Source organism: Macrobrachium nipponense, chromosome 21 (assembly GCF_015104395.2).
Source record: "Macrobrachium nipponense isolate FS-2020 chromosome 21, ASM1510439v2, whole genome shotgun sequence".
Lineage (NCBI taxonomy): Eukaryota > Metazoa > Arthropoda > Malacostraca > Decapoda > Palaemonidae > Macrobrachium > Macrobrachium nipponense.
Window position 1 is genome coordinate 70,203,665 of NC_087212.1, and position 22,500 is coordinate 70,226,164.

At 35.2% G+C, this 22,500-nt stretch overlaps 1 protein-coding gene across 5 annotated transcripts in view; it reads left to right on the forward strand.

Moving 5' to 3' along the window:
• The window catches only part of LOC135198155 (uncharacterized), a 52,256-nt gene that overhangs the window by 14,309 nt on the left and 15,447 nt on the right, over positions 1-22,500 (forward strand). Inside the window, exon 1 of one of the 5 annotated variants that reach the window (XM_064225647.1) lies at positions 3,121-3,292. The exons of 3 other annotated variants lie outside the window; for them this stretch is intronic. The gene's annotated coding sequence lies outside the window, so the exon portion shown is untranslated. Of the gene's footprint in view, positions 1-3,120; positions 3,293-20,000; positions 20,067-22,500 lie in introns of those variants that run through there. One more of the 5 variants, XM_064225649.1, reaches the window with a different exon arrangement.

Consider the following 22,500-nt stretch of genomic DNA (forward strand, 5'->3'; position numbering starts at 1 on the left):
AAAAAAAAAAAAAAAAAAAAAGGCTGCTGTATTTTCTCTGCTGTAGGTAGGTAGGCCTATGTGAACACTATATTTTGGGATGTCTTATCTCATATTTTATGCATTCCATAACCATATTGTTAGTTTTTTGTTACACTTTCAGATTTTGAGGGAAGTCCATTGGGAAACCAAGGCTTTTGTGTACGGGGCCCGGAGGGGGAGTTGGTTGAGGCTGTGGGCGGGTGAGGTGGTGACCACAAACGAGTTCATTAACTTCATTTCACAAGAGTAATGATCTAAAATGAGTCACTTTTATGTCTGTTATGAGTATCAGTCGTAAGACACATTGTCTGATATGAGTATCAATCTTAAGACATTATAAAGTACAAAGATGCCAAAAGGTCCATTAAATACAGTATAGACCCATCTTTACCTTATATCCCCAACGTAACCTAACATAACCTAACCTAGACTGCTACCTGTGTTGTACTGCTTTGCTTCAATTCCATTTCTCAGTGCAAGAGTTTATTTCTTTATTTTTTTCTTACCTATTTTTAGCTGTATTCTTCATACCCAAATCTGTTGAAAATATACTGTTTTTGAGATATGTATGAATGAGTATTGTTAAACACTCAGATTTTTCCTAGTTCTTTGTGTTTTGATGTTTCTTTGTTCTGGTGGATAATGGGTTAGAATGGCTACTGTATCTTCATCGTTTATATTTTCATGAGGAAATGTTGGTATGTGGACAATGTTGAAACCCGGTTGCTTCGTTTGTTCAGACTTTAACCAATTAAGTGGGATTGTGGGATTTTATATATATATATATATATATATATATATATATATATATATATATATATAATATATATATAAAACAGGTTTAGTTCTCTGTCTTGGTTTCTTTGGGGCAGATTTATAACTCTTGCTCTTTGCAATATTTTAACTGTTGCAAAAAGTCACCAAAAGGTTTTTAAATGTGCATTTAGAATGTTTTTTATATTAATTTCATTAAGTAATTTACTAGTTTTACAGATACTGGACCCTCTTATGAACTACAGTTTATGGGTGATCCTAGTGGTAAACCTAGTTTCTGGATGGGGGAAAATACACAAGTGAAATACAGAGTTATATTCAAACATTCCCACGGTGTTCTGCAAGTTCTGATTCTTCTTATTGAACATATTCAAAGTGGAAGTGCACCTCTGCATTTCACTTGCTTTGTGTTTTCCCCCCACCCCAAAAAAACCCTGGTCTCTCACTGTGGTCCCCATAATTGTAGGACATAAAGGGTCCAGTAATTCGAGAACTACAAATTTGCTGCTAAAATGAATGTCATAAATACCCAAAACACTAAAATAGAAAATCATATTTGTAACTCAGAAATATGATCATAGCTGAAAGTAAAATTTTACCATAAGTCTTACCTGACCACATCTACCACACCTAGAGCACGGGAAATCATAAAAGTAAATGATAAAGACACAATCAAACTATATCTTCCATGGCATAACCTGACTTAGGGCATTGGGTTTTACTTGACTGAGGGGGCATTTTGCCCATGAGATGTCCTCCTCCTTAACCAGACCTGGAACACCATAAATCTTTATATAAAATACAGAAGTTCATCCCAGCCTAACCCTTGCTAACTTGATCTTTACTAGCTATGGAGCCAACCCTTGTCTCCCCCTTAGTAGTACATATAGTATATTCCTGACATTAAGGTTGGGAGGTGCAACCAAAACACATGCATCTATCCCATTTGTCCCAATCCCAGTAATTAACTCAAGTTGGGAAAACCTGAGTAGTTATGGGGGAGAGGTATTCATTCCTGGAACACAATTGCTTTGTGTCTTGGATTGGATTTGAATTGATGAAGTTTATACACTGACCACTGATAATTATTACATCTAAGGAAGCCATTGTTAAACTGAATATAACAGGTGGAGGAATTTTGGATGCACCAGAAAACAACCAGGAACTTATCTAGGGCATTGTGAATTTTTTTATTGCCTGAAAAGTAACTTAACCATTATAGTGCTACAAATAGCTAGCAGTCCCATTACAGTGCTACAAATAGCTATCAGTCCCATTACAGTCCTACAAATAGCTATCAGTCCTCAAACAATGTGCAAGAAGTTGTGGAACACTTTGAAAGCACATCCAGTTTGCCATCATTCGACCATGGGTGATAGTGTTTTGAATTTTGTGTTTTTGAGAAACTAAAGCACCATTGTACTGTAGTGTATTTCTCGTGTCTGTTGTGAGTGGTTGTTTAGCATACTGCAAGAGCCAGCTAATTTTAACCATTGGGTGACCACAGTGGGAAACCATAGACTAGTTTTATGGTCTAGTAGGTTAAGCCCAGGCATGTAAGCAAGCAAATATTGATTATAATTTGTGGTCCCTCTGGGTCAGGTTATGGGAGAGGTTTGTCCAGACCTAGCAATCTAAATTAGGTTATAATTTCCATTGTACTGGGTTAGGTTAGAGGGTTGCGCCCTCATGATCAGATGGCACCAGGTGCCTTAGATTAGGTTAGGTTAAGATGCACCCCATTGTTAGACATAAAGGTGTTGTATAATGTGTGTAACCAACTAAATGCTTTTAAGTGGTTTGTCATATTTTTATACACACTACTAGGTAAATCAATATATATTTTATTGTTTTTTAAACTGTAATGGACATAACACTGTGGAGTTGATGTGTAGAATTACCCTGTTGTTGTTGTGTTATTATTATTATTATTATTATTATTATTATTATTATTATTATTATTATTATTATTATTATTAGCCAGTTATTAAGAAGTATTGCTGAGCCATAGAAGCTAGTAATAAGAAAAATAGAAAAGATAATATAAAAGATTATTTTGCTGAATTCTGCCGATTTATTCCACAGTAATATTATTGTTGTTATTGTTATAATCATCATCATATAAAAGGTGTAAATGGAGAGTTGAAGTTCCAGTTCAGTTGGAGCTGAAGATGGAGGATAGAAGAGGGTTAGTGGTGAATGATGTAAGAGGTTCAAGGGTTGGAGTAAATGTGAGAATTCTTAAGATACTGATTGTGGAGTGTTTAATGAAGACAGTTAAGAGGCTGGGATAGCACGTGAGATAATACGTATAGCGTCATGGGAGTGTGACCGGTGAGTGAGCAGTGTGCAAGTGATGCATGGGTATGGTGAAGGTTCAGTGGAATTGGTGAAGTGAATGATTATTTAATTGTGTGGATAAAATGTAGTAGTGACAATATTTATTAGACACTATAGCCTAGTAGCGGAAGTGCATCGTGGGATCATGATTTAGAAGGTAAGAAGAAAGAATGATTCAGACAAGGAGGGTTTGTGTGGTCCAAGTGACTAATACTAAGCAGTTTTTATAATTTTGAGAGTGAAACTGTAAATAGCAAGAACACACAAATACACTATATATCAATCATACTTATATGACCTTATCATGATCAATGATTGAACACTTTTTCCTATACTATACCTTGCGAAAAAACGCTGCAAAATCATCATCGAATATTTTGTCCGTTCGCCAAATAACCCGATAAGCGTGTTTTATATATTTCCACGCAATTATTCTCGTCGATTTTAATGCCATGCATCTACTGCATAAAATGTTCTATGAACTACATGGCAATTAGGACTAGGTATCTTGACACGGTGTCATGTTAGTTAATGTGACGTTACTTATGTGAGAGGAGAGAATGAGCCGGTAGAAGAGAAGTGAGGAGAGGTCTAATGAGATAAGGGTGGAGCGTGTGTGTGTGTGTGAGAGAGAAAGAGAGAGGGACAGTTGGAAAGGGAATGATAGGAAGAAGGGGCGTGGGGCTAGGGTAGGGGGGAGACTGGGAGTAGCGTATATACGTATATGGGTAATGGGATGCGATGGTGGCTGAAGATGGGGGCGTATGCATACCGCCCCCTATGTAAGGGAGTTATTTTTACCTGGGAGCCTCTCGCACTTTTACACCACGAGTTGTACTTTTATACCGACTTTTTCTCCAGTGCGAATTCCTGCTAGACGTAATGTTCAAATTCTTTTGATCTGCTTGGAAACACGTTAATGTTTTTGACATTTTGTTTTACCCTTATGGATCTTTAGTTTAAGTAAGTTATTCATGATAGTACACACACAAACACGTGTATATATATATATATATATATATATATATATATATATATATATATATATATATATATATATATATATATATATATATATATATATATATATATATATATAGTGTGTGTGTGTGTGTGTATAATATAATCATATATAATGTATAAACTATGTATAGACAGTATATATAATGCATATGCATTTATATATTATGTAATATATATATGTATATATATATATATGTATATATATAATATATATATATATATATTATATATATATATATATATATATATATATATATGTATGTATGTGTATGTGTACCTATGTTTGTGTTTCCTAAAATTTTGCACGTGTCATCTTAATACTTTTCAAGCTACACGTAACCGATTAATATTGATTTCACTTTAGCATATGAATAACTTACAACCACGAGGAATTATATTTAAGTGCACGTATCATGACCAGGATAGGAATCAATGACTTTCTGGTTTGGTATATGGGTAGCAGTCGACTTAAACCCAGTAAGCCATGTCTTCCCTGTGCTTTAGCTTCCACAAATCTCCACTCGTTTTCAGCTTCTCTTCTCATAGTATTTATCCAAGTAACTGGGTCCTCCAACGCTTCTGGTGTACTCCACAGGAGTCTACCTGACACTATCACGTTCGGTGCTAAGGACATGTCCAAACCATCTCCGTTTCAACCTTTTTCTTCATCTACACGTGCAACCTAATGTGATTTATTTTAAGGTATTTTTAACTTCTTGTCGCCAAATTCCCAACACCTTTCTTAGAGCTTTATTCATAGCTCGACTAATTCTTTGAGATATGGTTTCTTTGTTATGCCTTGATTTATGTTCTTATAGCAAAACAGAACGTGTGTCATGTATAATGGTACTTTGTGGTTTCTTTGTTATGCCCTGATTTATGTCCTCGAAGCAAAACAGAACGTGAAAAAAGTATGTATAATGGTATTTTCTAATGCAGTTTCAGTCTGATTTCCAAATATTCGAACTTGACAAGTCCCATCAGCATTAACTTTGCATCTATTTGGTTAATGGCTAATGGGTAATTTCGATCTTGAATAATATTGGTCTTAGAGAGCTGTTAAAGCCGTTTCGGTAATAAACAGAGCCATCAGAAGAGATTTTTAACTTCCACACACATCTTTACACAAGTCTTAACAGAAATATTTGATCTAAATCTACTTGGTTCGTCTCGAAGCATTTTGCCAGTTTCTTCCTCCACGTTGTTGATAGTAAGGATACTGAATTTGAATAAACCAACACGAGTGCAGTTCTTCAATAGTTGTCATATTCAATCAGGTCACCTTTCTTTGATACCTCAGCTGTGAACTGTATATAGTTCCTAAGCATCAGACATTCCTTCCTCATCCCTAATTCTGCAAAGCAATTCACTTAGGAAACGAGGTGTCAGACCAGTGGTGTTTTTCATCTGCTATGTGCCTTTATTAGTGTTTCCACTCGAAAGACTGTGAATTCATTCATGAGTACTGGCGTGTCCTCTTTAGTTTCTCATATATTAATCGAACTATCCCCCTCATCTCATATTCAAGACGTCTTTCTATTTCTCCTGGTGCTGTTATTGACCCATCCCGCCACTGTGACAGGTAGTGTACTGTCCTCTTTTTCTGTCCACACGTGGGCATTTCATTAATAATTCTTGGGCTACCTTGAATGTCGGGGCCGCTCCCTTCGGTGTATATGGCTTTGCTGACGACCTCTCTCTCTCTCTCTCTCTCTCTCCTCTCTCTCTCTCTCTCTCTCTCTCTATCGGTCTCTCTCTCTCCTCTCTCTGTGTGTGTGTGTGTGTGTGTGTGTGTGTGTGTGTGTAACATTCGTATTTTGCATATATTCATATATTGATGTAGAAGAACCATACATATCCTTAACATTGTTAATGCTAGCTCATCTTGCTTTTCAGCAACTTGCCTTCTCGCCAAGTCTGACATTCGTCAGGAATCAAGTTTTCATTTCCTTATGGGAAAAAGTTAGTCAGCTAAACGAACGTAGCTGACCACAGATTGTTCAGTGACAGATCGCTTACGTTTGCGTTGTCTGCGTACTGCCAAAAACTTACTATACTCTGCTGAAATAGCGGGGTTTCCTGCTATCAGAATCAACTTTGCAAATCATAAAAGAAATGAATAAAAATGTAACGCATGGGTAATGAATCAAAAGTAATCAAATGCTGTCGGAAGTTATATGGTTCATTCCAAGAATGTGAGCAGTCGGGAGAAGTCACACTTACATATTCGCCAGTTACCCTTTGCAGAAAGTTGGCAGCGGTGTTTGTAAATAGTGCTAAACGGAATCTTGTCATTTATCCCTCTCTGAATGTGCGCCCTAAGACGTCCGTTTTCATGCTTAAGCAACATGACCTGACAGTAACTATTTTTGCTCCCGTGACATTTTGGTCTGTTTCTCTGCATAAAATGGAGGAGTTATTCGACCTTGTTGACTAATGCGACGGCAGCTCTTGTATCACTCAAACCCAATTTGTCATAAAGCCAAACTAGAACCATTTACTCTTAAGTCTAGTATATCGTAACTTGGTGGTTACAAAGAATTTGATAACTTTAGTTCATAGTATCATGACCATCAGTATTCGATTACAATTTGTTCTCGTGTCTTGTTTATAAATGTTAAACATTGTCCTGACTGAGATCGTGCTTGCATCATAAGTAAGATAAATGGGATTTATTTCTTGCTGAAATGCTGTGAATCTTGTTATCAGTACTGATGTAGATTGACATCCTCCAAAACTGGCTATTTATACCTACTTTATCGTCATTACTCCCTTGATGAGATGTACCTAAATAGAACAGCTAAATGAAATGTATATTCAGTTGTTATTGTTACATGAAATAATCATGATTCAGCGCTGTGGTTTAAATGCAATACAAAATTCATTTAAATATTGAGAGGTCTCCTTTTAATCGGCTGTAGTGTTGCATGTCAGTCTGTTATTAATGGTTCATACTCAAGCCACTAGATGTCGTACTAGACGTACGGTACGATGATGATTTAGGCTAAGCCGTTTACATCATCCCAGTTTAAAAGTGGATAAGAGGCTTTGCATGGACTGCTGGTCTCTTCAACCAGCCGAGACCGCACTGTGTAATCGATATGCCTTTTATCTTGCAATTACAGCATTATCTAACTAAGTAATGCTAAAGATAGAGTACCGTAACTAGGCCTATACATTGGATTAAGTGCTTGTTCCCATTAAGATACTAAATGATTTTTTATACAGTTTTGTTTTTTCTCTCTGACTTTTAAACGTTCTTGTTAATGGGAACTTTATGCTTATTGATCTGAATTTTACGTATATGCAAGGTCTTTGTAAGCTTTTGTCCTTTGTTTTCCTTCTGGGTTGAGTCATCGAGTTTTAGTGGTTAGCGAGATTGCGTTTGGATTTATCTTTGTTCTCTGGCAGTATTACATTTCTTTCATCCGTTTCTGCTTTGCTTCGTTTTCCTTTGGATGTTACCCCCAGCGTCGGAATTTTCCGAAACATTGTTTTGATTTGAGCCTCATTTGTTCCTCACAATTATGTTCCATTTTATTATCAGTTTTGACTTGATTTCTTTGCACTCTTGTTATTATTGAAAAATACCCATCGAACAAAGGGTAGTTTCTCCTAACGCAGTGAAGCGGTCTTGATTTCAGATTACAGAAATTGCATTGCCGTTGTAATGCATTTTTTTAAAAAAGAGAAATACGTTCAGGAATGAATTTTGTAGATGTTTAGACCATGATGCATTATGATAGGCAGGCATTTTAAGGGGGTTATGAATCCATTCACTTAAGAGTGAAAAGGCCGTGTTGATGATTTTCTGTATAGTTTGATTTCCTATAGATCTGTCTCTCATTATTTCCACGTGAAGTATACTGTTTCGTTAAAGATAAGGACTTCAAAAATGTTGAGAATGGAGTCATATGCTGCAAACCTCCATAGCGGAGTAGTACTATCAGTACACGTCACGTGGTGCACTTAGCTTCACGGTTGCAATTATTTTTTAGCCGTTTACTGAACCTCCATTTACACTTCCTTTCATCAGTTTTGCTGTCCAACCTCTCTCACTGATAATGATTCTTGTAACTACGTATAGTTTTCCCCCGTCCCTCCTTCCTGACCTCCTACGTCATCTCTCTTATTTTCTGGAGCTCCTCTTTCACTGCCTTCAGCACGGAATGACCGAAAGTGCCCCACTGCTCGTCTAGACAGCGCAGGTATCGTCAACTAAAATCAGCTTGATACGTCAAATTCTTCCTTTCCATTACGTCATGCCGATATCTAGTGGTAATATCTGTCTTTAGTGAGGACAGATTGATATCTCTCATTACTGTTATAGTTCAAGAGTACTCAAATGTTATCACGGATAAGTTTCCCAGCAAGTGGTACCCTATCAGTGATGCCACGATTGCATGGTTTAAAAGTCTCAAATGTTCGTTCCTTCGTCGTTGCAAAATTTCGCTTATTTTTTAACTGCATATGCCACCCGTTTGCAACAAGGCTTTCGTCTGCTTTTCTACGGTAATTTATTTGTACGGTAATAAATAATAATAATAATAATAATAATAATAAAATAATAAAAATATAAAAATAATAATAATAAAAAAAAAAAAAAAAATAAAAAAAAAAAAAAATAATAATTAAAAAATAATAACATAATAATAATTAATAATAATAATAATAATAAATAATAATAATAATAACCTATGGGGGCGTTCATAATAGAAATACTAAAAGGTTATTTTGTCGAGTTGCCAGCGATTTACTGAAAAACCACTCTCTCTCTCTCTCTCTCTCTCTCTCTCTCTCTCTCTCTCTCTCTCTCTCTCTCTCATGTATAATTAGATATTTGTATTTTATACACTATCATCTATCATGATTACTCATGTAGCGTAAATGCAACTTTTTTCATAAATCATAATTTTTCGCCAGTTTCAAAAGTGGGCAAATATGATTTTATAGAATTAAAAACATAATTTGTTGTAAATAATAACAATATTCTATTATGATTGGAATAATTATTGTGGACGAATATGATTTTATGAAATCATAAAAAAATAGATGCTGGATATGAATTTTATAATTGTAACATTTATTTTGGACAAATATGGTTATATATTGTAAAATAATTCATTTGATAGTAATATATTGAATTATATTGTTTTACTATATATATATATATATATATATATATATATATATATATATATTAAATGTGTGTGTGTAGTATATATATATATATATATATATATATATATATATATATATTATATATATGTATATATATATATATATATATATATATATATATATTTATTTATTTATTTACATACATACATACATACAACTCCAACGGTGTGAAAATTCCTGCAAAGTATTGATACCACTAAAGCAGTTGCTTCTTGTTGGAATATGTATGTGCGTATGTAGGTATGAATGTAAGGCGTTGTGTATGTAATGTATATATGTATGTACTGTAAATGGACCTTTTTCCTTTTTTTCGTCATTTTACCTTTTTATTTTTTTTGTTTACTGTAATGTATAAATATTAATACATACATAATATTAGTGTGATTATATATATAATATATATTATATGTATGTATGTATGTATTTGTATAATATATATCTATTATATATATATTAGTATAATATATCTATATATATATACAGAGAAATACATAGTACATACATGAATTTTTATCACAACCGTGATTCATATACATGCGTTAAGCTACAAATGTTCTAATGTTCATTAATATCCAATTCGCTCTACCTCGGAATAAATATATTTTTACATATGTTAACCGAAGGCTTTAAAGGAAGTTTTAATTCTGAATGAAAGTAATTTTATTATATATTGTGACTCAAGAAGTGTTCTTCAGTCGCTGGAATCTTTTAACCCTTTAAACCCTCTGATTTTAGATATAGTGGAATGGCTGCTTTTACTAAAAAGAAGAGGGAAAGAAATAAAGTTCTGTTGGGTTCCTTCCCATGTTGGGGTGGCTGGGAATGAGAAAGCTGACCAACTTGCAAAGTCTGCGGTCAGCTCTCCAGAACCCATAAGATGCCTACTAACATATCGGGATTTGTATCCTCTAGTAGGTCAGAGAATTAAAAAATGTTGGCAGTCCCAGTGGGAGGATATTTTAAATAATAAAAAAATGCGTAGTATCACGTCATCAGTGTCTCCTTGGTCATATCCGTATATGCCAAGGAGACAGGAAACGATGTTGTGCAGATTGAGGATTGAACATACAAGACTCACTCATGGGTTCTTGATGTCTCGTGAAAATCCTCCGTTTTGCGAGAACTGTACTGTGCCCTTGACTGTGAGACATTTGCTGGTTGAATGTCACAGACTTGGGAATTTGAGACATAGGTTCCTGTCTTGGGATCGTGGCAGAGTAGGTAATTTTATCCTAGCTACAATTCTTGGAAAGGATTGTAATATAGAGCAGTAATACATTTTTATGAGGGAGGCGGGCCGCCTCAACCAAATTTAAATTATACATAGATTTTCTATGTAAGAACTTATATATATGAACAAAATTTTTGTATAATATATTTATAGATATTTTTATATGAAATTTATCAAAAATTTAATTTTTTCTATTTAATTTATTTCGGTGTCAATTACCCAGATGTTGTGACGCCAGATATAATACACAATCAATCGGTCAATCGAAGGGGAATTTCTTAGTTAGTAATAATTTTGTCCTCCCGTGGACTCGAACCAGCGCACAGAGGAGAGATCAGGACTTCAGTGAGATATTTGAGTTGAGGCCAAGGTGTGATTAACTTGCCACATTCGTTAATGTAGTCATGATCTGCAAACACATGCTGGTTTCTCAAAATTTCTCGTCAAAACGTTGAAGCTGAGTGTACAAATCAGGTGTGAGGTCAATAATTAACCATTAGGATGACCTGATGAAACTGTAACAGGTTTCTAAATGAGTTCTGAAGCCTCAGGCAATGTAAGATACTCGTGTGTCATCATCTTCCTAGGTCTGTGGGGGTCAGCCAGGGTACGGCCAGACCTTGATATGGCAATAATCCTCAACAATAATTGTGCCTGCCTTCAGGCACCCACAAAAAACACTGGATTAGTCATCCATCTTGAAGTAAAATGACAGATTTGGTGAGAAAGAGGGCTAGTATGGGTGATCCCGTCTCAAGTCATTCAATGTAGATGGCGTCCCCAGCTCCCTGTGTCCACAATTTGAAAGGGAATCCATGTTTGCTTCGGGCTGCTAACCAGGCGTTTCCTGTCCTTGGGTCCTGTTGGGAGCCATACTGCCTACAAGTACATTCGTAGTGGTCTGTTGGAACCAAGCCTGCAGAGGAAGGTTTTGATCAAAGGCCAAAAAAGGGGGAACTCCAGTAATGGTATCACTGAAACACTCCAAAATTGAAGTGTCGTTTGTTGTGGGTGTCAGAAGTTGTGTTGAGTGATGTGAGGCAGTTGAGGATCCTTCATGGCCTTCATCTTTCTGAAAGAACGAACCACTTCGGTGTACTTAATTTCATGCCGTTTTACTTCATTGTGACTAGGTTGTGAACTGTGGAATTTAAAAGCTGTCCATATTACAACTGCAAGTTACTCTTGGTCATTTTGTGACAGTGGATAAAAACTGTTTAAAATTTTAAATTTTCTGTTAATCGTCGAAAGAGTTGAACTGCTGCATTTGCTTGACTAAATTTAGTATTGCATTCTGCTTGCATCGTTTGCTGTTCCCCGTTTTGGTAATCAATAGTTCATTGGTATTGTATCGGTAGATTAATGTAATGCGTTAGGGGTGAATTTAATATCAAGTGAGTAGGTGTTGTCTATTCCCTAATGATTATTGATCTTGGTTAGCTCCACTTGGCAGCTCACTTTTAGACTCTGATGGTAAGCTTTCAATTTTCTCCTTCACTTGCCTCTCTGATTTGATATTCTTTATTATTTGTTTTTATGGTTTTCTTTAAATCAGTTATCTTTCATTTTGCTTATCATTTTTATTGTGCTTTACTTGTACCTTAAGAAAAATTGTTTTTCGTTGGAATATTTCTTTATTATTTTTATTTATTTATTTTTTGCTTATCATTTTTATTGTCCTTTACTTGTACCTTAAGAAAAAATGTATTTCGTTGTAATACTTTTTATTAGTTTTATTTATTGATTGATTTATTAATTTATTTTGTACTTTCCCTGCAGTAGATAGCAAGACTGTCTCATTGTGCATGACCGTTGACGAGAGTGTAAAAGAAATATCATTTAATTATATTGAATGGTTGTTATTGAGTAAAACCAAGAATTCCTGATATACAGGAAATGGCACTAGAGTAATAAAAGTCTTGACTGTGGAGTTAACCCTTAGGCTATGCCAATTGACGTGTTAACATATTGATTTTGTAAGCGAAAAGCTTCCTCTTGAAGGAATAAAAATACGAAGAAAGTAAAATTCAAGATAAACTTTAAGATGCTTACAGTATGATCTGTCCAGAATTTCAAATCCAAAAAAGTCCATTTTAGTGAATAGGTATTTGTCGAGGATTTCAGCTCATTGTTGCATAGTGGTTCAGGGGTGTACTACATTCCTTTAGTTCTTTACACACATTTCCTGTGGATTCAGTTAATATATACGAATGTGTCAAAGGTCACGCATGCTTTTGTATTGTTTATTGAAAATTTAATTGAAACATAAAGTGGATGAAATTCATATGGGAAAATCTATCCTAACTGAGAATGTCTGTGGTGCCATCTTTGATTGGGAATGTTCATCGATAAGTCAGTGGCGCACCTTGACCTGCGCGCCACCTTGTTTGCAGCAATTGAGCCACCGTTTCACGCATGCCTGACCCAAGGTCTATAGAATACCAGGTCAACCCACCAGCGACCTAAAACTTATCCTCTGCGCAGGTGAACATTTGGTCGGGTTATGACGTCAGAAAGGCATGGGCCGGATTTAAAGCCACTGTTTATGGCCGAGTCTGCTTACGGGCTGCTCGGTGAGAAAGAGCCCGTGCTGACACAAGGTAAGCTTAATCAAAAACAACAACAGAGTCTGCCATTTGTTTGTAAACAAAGATGGTGTTCAATGCAAAGCTCTTCGTGGTACCTATTATAAACTGGTAAATTATGTGCATTACAAAATATTCAAGTGATGTGACGGCAAGTCTGTAAAAAAAAAAAAAATAAATAAATAAAAAAAAACGGGAATCACTGATGCATATGAGAGTGTCTGATGCGTTCTTCAAGCGCTGGTAGATCCCAAGGCCTTGTTCTATAGACTTTCGACTAGATGGAACTCGGCAAGAAAAAATCATAGTGTGAGTGCAGGTGAGCGGGGAGCTCCTTTCACCTGATCTCACACCAGCTGATGTTTTTTTATTTATTTATTTATTTTTTTAATTGTGGGGTTACATCAAGTCAGAAGTCTGAAACAAGGCCTCGGTATCTACTGCATAATTGCTGTCACTTCACTTGAACATTTTGTAATGAACAGTTTTAATTTACCAGTTTACAATAGGTACCAGGAAGACCACTATCTTTGTTTACAAACAAATGGCAGACTCTGTTGTTGTTTTTGATTAAGCTGACCTTGTGTCAGCACGGGCTCTTGCTCACCGAGCAGCCCGTACGCAGACTCTGCCATAAACAGTGACTTTTAATCGGGCCTAGGCCTATCTGACGTCATAATCCGACCAAATGTTTACCTGCGCATGAGAGGGTAAATTTTTGGTCGCTGTTGGGTTGACCTGGTATTCTATAGACCTTGGGGGGTCAGGCCACGGTCTAGATACCCTGAGTCAGGCCACGGTCTAGATACCCTGGGTCAGGCATGCATGAAACGGTGACTTGATTGCTACAAAGAAGGTGGTGCAAACGTCGTGGTGGACCACTGAATCAAATATGACACCACAGATATTCTCAGTTAATGTAGATTTTACCACGTGAATTTCATCCACTTCATGCTTCAATTACATTTTCAGTAAACAATACAGAAGCATGATTGACTTAAAACACCCAAAGTAGGTGGGCAGTAAAAGATAATATTTATTTTGAGATTACATATAATGTTATAATAAATTATTTGCCATTTATACTTTATATATTATATAATATATATATATATATATATATATATATATATACTATATATATATATATATATATATTATATATATATAAATATTTATTTACTTCTCTCATCATATACCCGAAGAGGGAGACAGCGGTCTCTGAAATATAGTATTTTCTCTTTATATTCTGGCGTTTTTATGGGCTCCTTTTATTAGATGGAATTTTGTTGTAACAGAACATTTTGATATATATATATATATATATATTATATATATATATATATAAAACTGAATCTCGAATGTATGAAATGTGATGAATATGTAAATAAAGAGAAAATCCACAAAGGACAGTTAAAAAATAGAGTATTGTTGCGAGGTCTTTCGATTTCTCGTCCTCTACTGAGCAGTCTGCTTAGTAAAGGACGAGAAGTCGAAAGGCCTTGCAGCGGTACTCCTTTGTTTCACTTTTCTTCGTGGATTTTGTCTATATATATATATATATATATATATATATATATATATATATATATATATATATATATATATAACGAGATTCAAAAATCTCGTTCTCCTATTTTAAAGGTAGTGATGGATCGTGCATCTAAAGCAACTGGTAGCACACCTCTCTCTCTCTCTCTCTCTCTCTCTCTCTCTCTCTCTCTCTCTCTCCATTATCTAAGGCAACCAAATCAGACATGGAACTTACAAAAATATGCATTTATTTAAAAGCAAAGTATTAGCTAAATTAACTCAGGTTCTTAACAGAATGATTAAATGAAGTGTTAAACCCAAAGTCCAAATAACTCGGATAACGCTCACTAATTAATCAAACAACTAACATTAGTTTAGCCATAACATTAGGCACAGTCCATATAGTCACTTCACCAATTAAGTCACCATATTCAATACCCCTTGCCTCAGATCAGTTCCCCTTTCTCCAGATCAGTCCCCTTTTATCCCCAGAATTGCCTGTTAGAAGACAGGAGAACACTTCGATATGCATAAGATTAACATCAAAGATCATATGAAATATAACATCTCTGAAATAAATATTCAAATACAATCCAGCCACATCTTTGGCCAAAAGTAAATATGCTTACCCATTCAACACAATATGCACTATCACTTCTTAAAAGATACTTTGCAGAAGCCATCTTGGCTCCTCGCCTCTCTTGCACAGATCTATCCATCTTGATAATGCTACATCTCATTATGTAGGAAAAGGCTTGCACGCACGTACGAACTCACTTACAATGTCCACACCCAAGAACTGCCCAAAACTAGATTCACAAAGCACCTCTGTATCAAGCGCTCACAGCAACAGGACATGCCCGCCACTCAAAAAGACATGTCAGCATTCCTAAGCTCGTCACCTCAAACACTCTGTCTCTAGGGAAGTTAAATGATGACTCTCAAAATTCTAAGAAACTCATAGCACATCACATTACAATGGTATTTAAAATATATTGATATATTCCTCTTTTATGTAACATATATATATTATATATAAATATACTATTATATGTATATATATATATATATATATATATATATATACATACATACATACCTACATACATACATACACACACACACACACTTTTCTTCGTGGATTTTGTCTATATATATATATATATATATATATATATATATATATATATATATATATATATATATATATATATATGAGTCATGTCACATTAACGTGATTCATATACATACATCGAGCTACAAATGTCCTTTAATATCTAATTCGCTCTACCTTGGAATTGATATATTGTCATATATATTAACCGAGACGAAATTTTTTTAGTTGATAAGAAATTCGTTGGCTCACGGCGCGAACCATCGAATCAAGGACTGTTTGGTCTAAATGCTTCACTCTGCGTCCTGAATTTGTTGGTTAGATGGTTCGCTCCCATAACCCGACGAATTTCTCATCGACTAAAAATTTCCCCCTCGGTTAACACACATGACAATATATTAATTCCGAGGTAGAGTGAATTAGACATTAGAGGACATTTGTAGCCCGATATATATATATATATATATATATATATATATATATATATATATATATATATATATATATTTTTTTTTATTTACATATATATTAATTCATATTCGTTCAAGTGCTAATCTAGGCTGAAATCGTTATGGATAAACAATAACTGTTGCTATTTTTATCATTCCAAAGGTGACATGGCTTCTTGCAAAGCAAGAACACTAGATTTACGATGGAGCTTCATTCTAATATAGAAGCCAGTAAAGGATGACATAGTTATCGTCTAGGAAATAAATTATGCAGCATAGCAACAGTTTTTGTTTTGCCACAAGTCATATGTATGTACGTTATATATGCCCATAATCCTTCATATTATTTTGATTCGAATGACGAGTCCTCAACTCAACCCTAATAATAGGAATCTTAAAGGCATTTATTTAATGTCTCAAAATATGTTCTTGAAACATATTTTAAGAAAAGGTCGATTTGGCAACAAGTGCATTCATTTGACATGCAGGGTGTCCATAAAGTCCCAGTACCATTACAAGTATGTATTACTCAGAATGGTACTGGGACTTTATGGACACCCTGTATTGATGATGGTAAAGACATTGTTAAAAAAAAAGCGGATGACGAATCAAGAAATCAGTAGCGTAGCATATCATGTGATTGTATTACGTAGGATAGAAACTATCACTCACTGGAGAAACGATGGCAAATACCTAATCGTTGACAAATGCCAACAAAGAAAAAATATAGACTACGTTCATTGGAAAATTGTCGATAGGAACGTAAGTTATCTTACTCGAAGACCTTAGAATTGGCGTATCCATTGATTGGAAAGAATCGGACAATCCGGGAAAAGTGCAATGAAAGAATAAAATGCCGAAATCCCTTATACAAATGTAACACCGGAATATTAATACGGGAATAACAAAATGATTGATTTATTAGAGAGAGAGAGAGCTCTCCGTGTCGGGCAATGAATCAACTTGTCCTAAGAACGGATGTTTAATATTGAATGGTAAGGACTTGATCACATTGAACGCTTGTATTGGAAAGGCATTTTCCGATAAAAACTTGATCACATTGGAAAGGCATTTGTAGGGTAATAACCAATGAATAATTGGATGGCAGGAATTGATTCGTTACGAAATAATTTACGGGAGAAAGATTCATATAGTGATCACATTTATTGGAATGTGTATTGCAATGTGGTCAGTTAGATATTGAATGAAACCAGGGGTCAGGAAATGATTGACAGTAAGGTTTGCTTTCTTCCATCTTACTTTCCACCCTCTCCAAACAGTTTGTTGACTGTAGAAGAAAACTATCCAATTATCAACCATGCCAAATTGCAGCCCTCTAGCCTCAGTGATTTTTATTTAATTTAAGGTTAAAGTCAGCCATAATCATGCGTCTGGCAACGACATAGGACAGGCCAACACCGGGCCGTGGTTAAAGTTTCATGGGTCACGGCTCATGCAGCTTTATCCCGAGACCACCGTAAGATAGATCTTTTTTCGGTGGCCTTGATTTACGCTGTACAGACAACTCGTTTGCGCTGAAGAAACTTTGGCGAATTTCTGCTTGTTTTATTAGTGCAACTGTGAGGTTTTCCTCTTATTACACCTGACAGGCCTTTTTCAAATCTCAATTTCCGTTTCAGCTCGGGATGACCTCATAGGTCCCAGCGCATGGTATTTGGCCTAAATTCTCTCTCTCTCTCTCTCTCTCTCTCTCTAATAATGAAGATGCTTAACAAGAGGAAGAAATTGTTACAAAAGATATTAAAATAGACATACAGTTCTTGCAGAAAAGTTACAAAAGACTGATTGTAAAGTAGAGAAAAGTAACAATAATGATTATAAGTAATGAAATTATAATTATTTTTGTAAAAAAAAAAAAAAACAGTTAAGATGATAAAAGGATAGCGCATATGATTAGGTTGATAAATTTGATTTTTTTTTTCTATAGAGAAATAGTTAATGCATATGTATCAACGAATGAGCAGGGTATAGATTGCATAGATGCAACCATGATAAATCAATCTATTATAGAAAAACGTTAAAACAGAGTACCAAGATATTCATTAAAAAAGGTTCATATGAAAGAGTGAAAAAGGGAGATGCAATTAAAGCACTCGATAATTCACTGGGAATTTGTTTTAAGAACACCAGTGAAAAGAGAGAGAGAGAGATAGAGGGTGGGGTAGAATATGAATCCTACCTATTTCAGGGTCGTTGTAGGGCGGCAGTTTGCACTGGACACATGTATACAGTGCCGTGAGATCAATACAGTGTTTCGATGTTCGGGGAAACTATAAGTATCCACAAAGTGTTGCCATAATAACTGCAATAAATTAACTCTAAATTATGTCTTAACATAGGACGCAGTCAGTGCCAGTTCTTGGTAACATTGCACGTAGGTCAAAATTTGTTTTTCTTAAGTATATCTCAGTTTAACCAGACCACTGAGCTGATGAACATCTCTCCTAGGGCTGGCCCGAAGGATTAGTAGATATTTTTACGTGGCTAGGAACTAGTTGGTTACCTAGCAACGGGACCTACAGCTTATTGTGGCATCCGAACCAATTCATTTCTAATCACCAGAAACAAATTCCTCCGATTCCACTGGAGTTGGCAGAGCGGGGAATTGAACTCGGGCTACCGAATTGGTAGGCGAGCACTTAAACCACTCGTCCAACGAGGAACCTTGCTCTACTTAAGGAAGATAGGTAAGATCGATAGCATATTTACGAGGTGTGTAACATGTAGGGGAGAGGTCCTCCTTAATAATCTACCCGTTATGGTAAGAGATGTTATCTTGCGAGACGTTACGTAACCGCCTGAACTTGGAATATCAGCTCTCTCTCTCTCTCTCTCTCTCTCTCTCTGTTGCTGGTTTATAGCCTACCTGGAAATGAGACTGGGAGTAGGTAGGTTTGAAAGTTGCAAAACAGGAGGACAACCTCGCTGTTGCACTGTAATTGTTAGCAGAGGGTGGATAGGACTAGCAAGGTGGAAGAAAGGTTATATAAATGGAGGTACAGTAAAAGGAATGAAAAGGGGTTCCAGCTAGAGGCCGAAGGGACGTTGCTCAGAACTTTTTTTTTTCTTTTTTACCTTTTTTTTGCATTAATATTGTCTTATGAGTAGTTTTCCTGTCAGTAACAGTACAGTCTTATATATATATATATATATATATATATTTATATATATATATATATATATATATATATATATGTGTGTGTGTGTGTGTGTGTATGTATGTATGTATCTCACTAAGTATATTATAATACATACATATATAATATTATATATATATATATATATATATATATATATATATATATATATATACATACTATATAAATAAAGGTTTTTTGCCACGAAGGAAAAAAATGAAAAAACGAGTTAGCCGTGTACTTTCGGTCCTATTCGGACCGAAAGTACTCGGCTAACTCGTTTTTTCATTTTTTCCTTCGTGGCAAAAAAACCTTTATTTATACATAGCATCACGTTTTATATACTTCATGATCAAGTTATTCATATATATATATCTATATATATATATATATATATATATATATATATATATATATGAGAGAGAGAGAGAGAGAGAGAGGTTTATTACGGAATTGAGAAACATAAAATCCTTTTCCCTGAAGCTTTTTTTTTTTTTTTATCTACATGTGAGATATAAAAGATTACCATACTAATCTTATCTAATCGTTCTACGTACGCCACGATGTTCACTTATTTTCTCTTGTTTCACAGTCGGTGCCATAGACGTCACTGAATATTGTGTTCCCCATAGATGAGTTAATTTCTAAGCTATTCAGGTCTGTGAAAAAAAATAATAGATTTATCATCTAATTCACGAGAGGAGAATAATTTGGTCTGGATTTGATCATCCCAGATGTGAGATTGATTATATTGAATGCGGGAATCTGACTTTAGTGTACGTTTGAAAGTTCCACATCGTTTAGAAAAGCTGTGTATTGTATCGGTGAAGTCTCTCTATTGGATGCAATCGCAGTTCGGATTCCATTTGCAAAGTCTGCAAAGATACCGTCATGCAGGTTTTACGGAGCGCAGCATTCGAAGCCGTGATGTTTTAAAGAGTGTAGTGTGGCTGATAAAGGTATTCTGTGATTGGCTGCCAAACCCGGCGGTTAAGCCTGGGTTTGGCAGCAAACCTCTCTGAGCCCATATAGGGCTCCCCCTTCAAAAGAGGCCTGTATCAAGTAATGGGTGCTTAAAAGTATACAGTTTACTTTACAGTTGGTAAATACAAACTAAAAATACTTGTGTTTTTTTAGGATAAATACAAACTAGAAATAACTTTTTTTTTAGGTAAGGAAATACAAACCAAAATTACGTTTTTTTTTAGGTAAAAATACTTATTTTTTAGGTAAATACAAACTAGAAATACTTTTTTTTGGTAAATACAATTAGAAATATTTTTTGTTTTGTTTAGGTAAATACAAACTAAAAAAACTTATTTTCTAGTTAAATACAAACTAAAAGTATTTTTTATAGGCGAATACAAACTAAAAATATTTGCTTTTTTAGGTAAATACAAATAAAAATACTTTATTTTTTTAGGCAAATACAAACTAAAAATACTCGTTTTTTTTGGTAAATACAAACTTAAAAATACTTGTTTTTTTTAGGTAAATACAAACTAAAAATACTTGTTTTTTTAGGTATATACAAACTAAATATATTTGTTTTATTTTAGGTAAATACAAACTAAAAATATTTGTTTTATTTTAGGTAAATACAAACTAAAAATACTTGATGTTTTAGGTTAATACAAACCAAAAATGCTTTTTTTCTTCCGCTGAATATGCGGCTGTTCTCTATCCTTAGTAGGCAAATGCCATTTTTGTTCCTCAGATGTAATAGCTTACAAGTGATATATGGAGATGGTATAAGAATTGTGCCGTTTTTCAGTGGAATGCGTGGCTGCCCCTCAGTTTTAGCAGGTTGATGCTGTTCTGGGTATTGATCGTCTACAAGGTTGCAAAAGGTTTAAATAAATATAATCGCCATGTATGAATATATCGTGTGTGAATTTTGTCAATTCTGCATTCATACTAGTTGATCACTTTGTGGAGTGAAGTTTGACATCTAGACTAGGAGACCCTGTCGCAAATTCCCGAGATGTATACTAGTATTGGACCAGCCCCGATTAGGTTTTTTTAGGTTGGGTTAAGTTAGGTCAGGCTAGTAATCGTCTAGTGATTTGGGTGTAAGAAACTTAATTAGATTATTTTCAAGAAGATTCTATGGTTAGTTTTTAAGATAAGGCCTCCCACTTTCTTCAGGGAAGGCTACAGTTCGGGAATATGCGACCCGGTCCTCGAGTCCATAAAGTAGTATTTTGAATTTGAACACTTTGTCTTTGCATTTGATGACAGGGTCGGGGCCCTTGTGTTGGGGAATTAAAGGAAGAACACCTTCCTTTTTTATGCAGCCGACTGGTAGATTTTTAAAATGTCCTGAGTTTCTCAAACAAGACTACAAGACTCTATGTAAACTACAAAACTATTTACGGGCAAGTCAATTTGAAATTTGAGTAGATGCTTTGGCATGGAAATTGTATTAATTGAGAATTTGAGGTCCACAGGTCTACGATGGCTTTGACAGCTCCAAAAAATGAGCTAAAAATCGAGACCAGCGTTATAATATATGGGTCGTCAACTGATAAGCTTTCTAACACTAAGCAGAAGCTTCCTCTGATAAGCTCTTATTTTGAGCGCTTGATAACTCGCTCCCAGAAGGTACTTGCTAGAAGAGAGGGGTAGAATGTTGACGCTTCATTTGTGGACGTAGTGAACAGGCCCCTTAAGGGCACTACAGATAATACTTAGGGTCTTTGAGGTGTCCCTTTGGCCCCTAGCTGATACCTCTTTCATTCCTTTTACTTTTCTTCCTTTCATATCCTCCTCCTTCCATCATACTTCCCGCCCTCTCATAGCAATTGTTTCATACTGCAACTGCGAAGTTTTCCTAACGTCACACCTTTAAAACCTTTCTTACTGTCAGTTGCCCTTTTCAGCGCTGAATGACCTCATAAGTCCCAGCGCTTGGATATCGTCATAGATTTTAGGCTTCATTCCCAAGTCAACAGGAATTTCCCATCTGGAAAAAGTTCGGAATTCCCAACGTTCGTCGCTTGTTTCAACGGAAACCTAGTGATTATTGTGTCATAAATTAGGGTCTGTCTGGAATTAAAGTTATACCATAGAATTCTATGGTTATACGCCG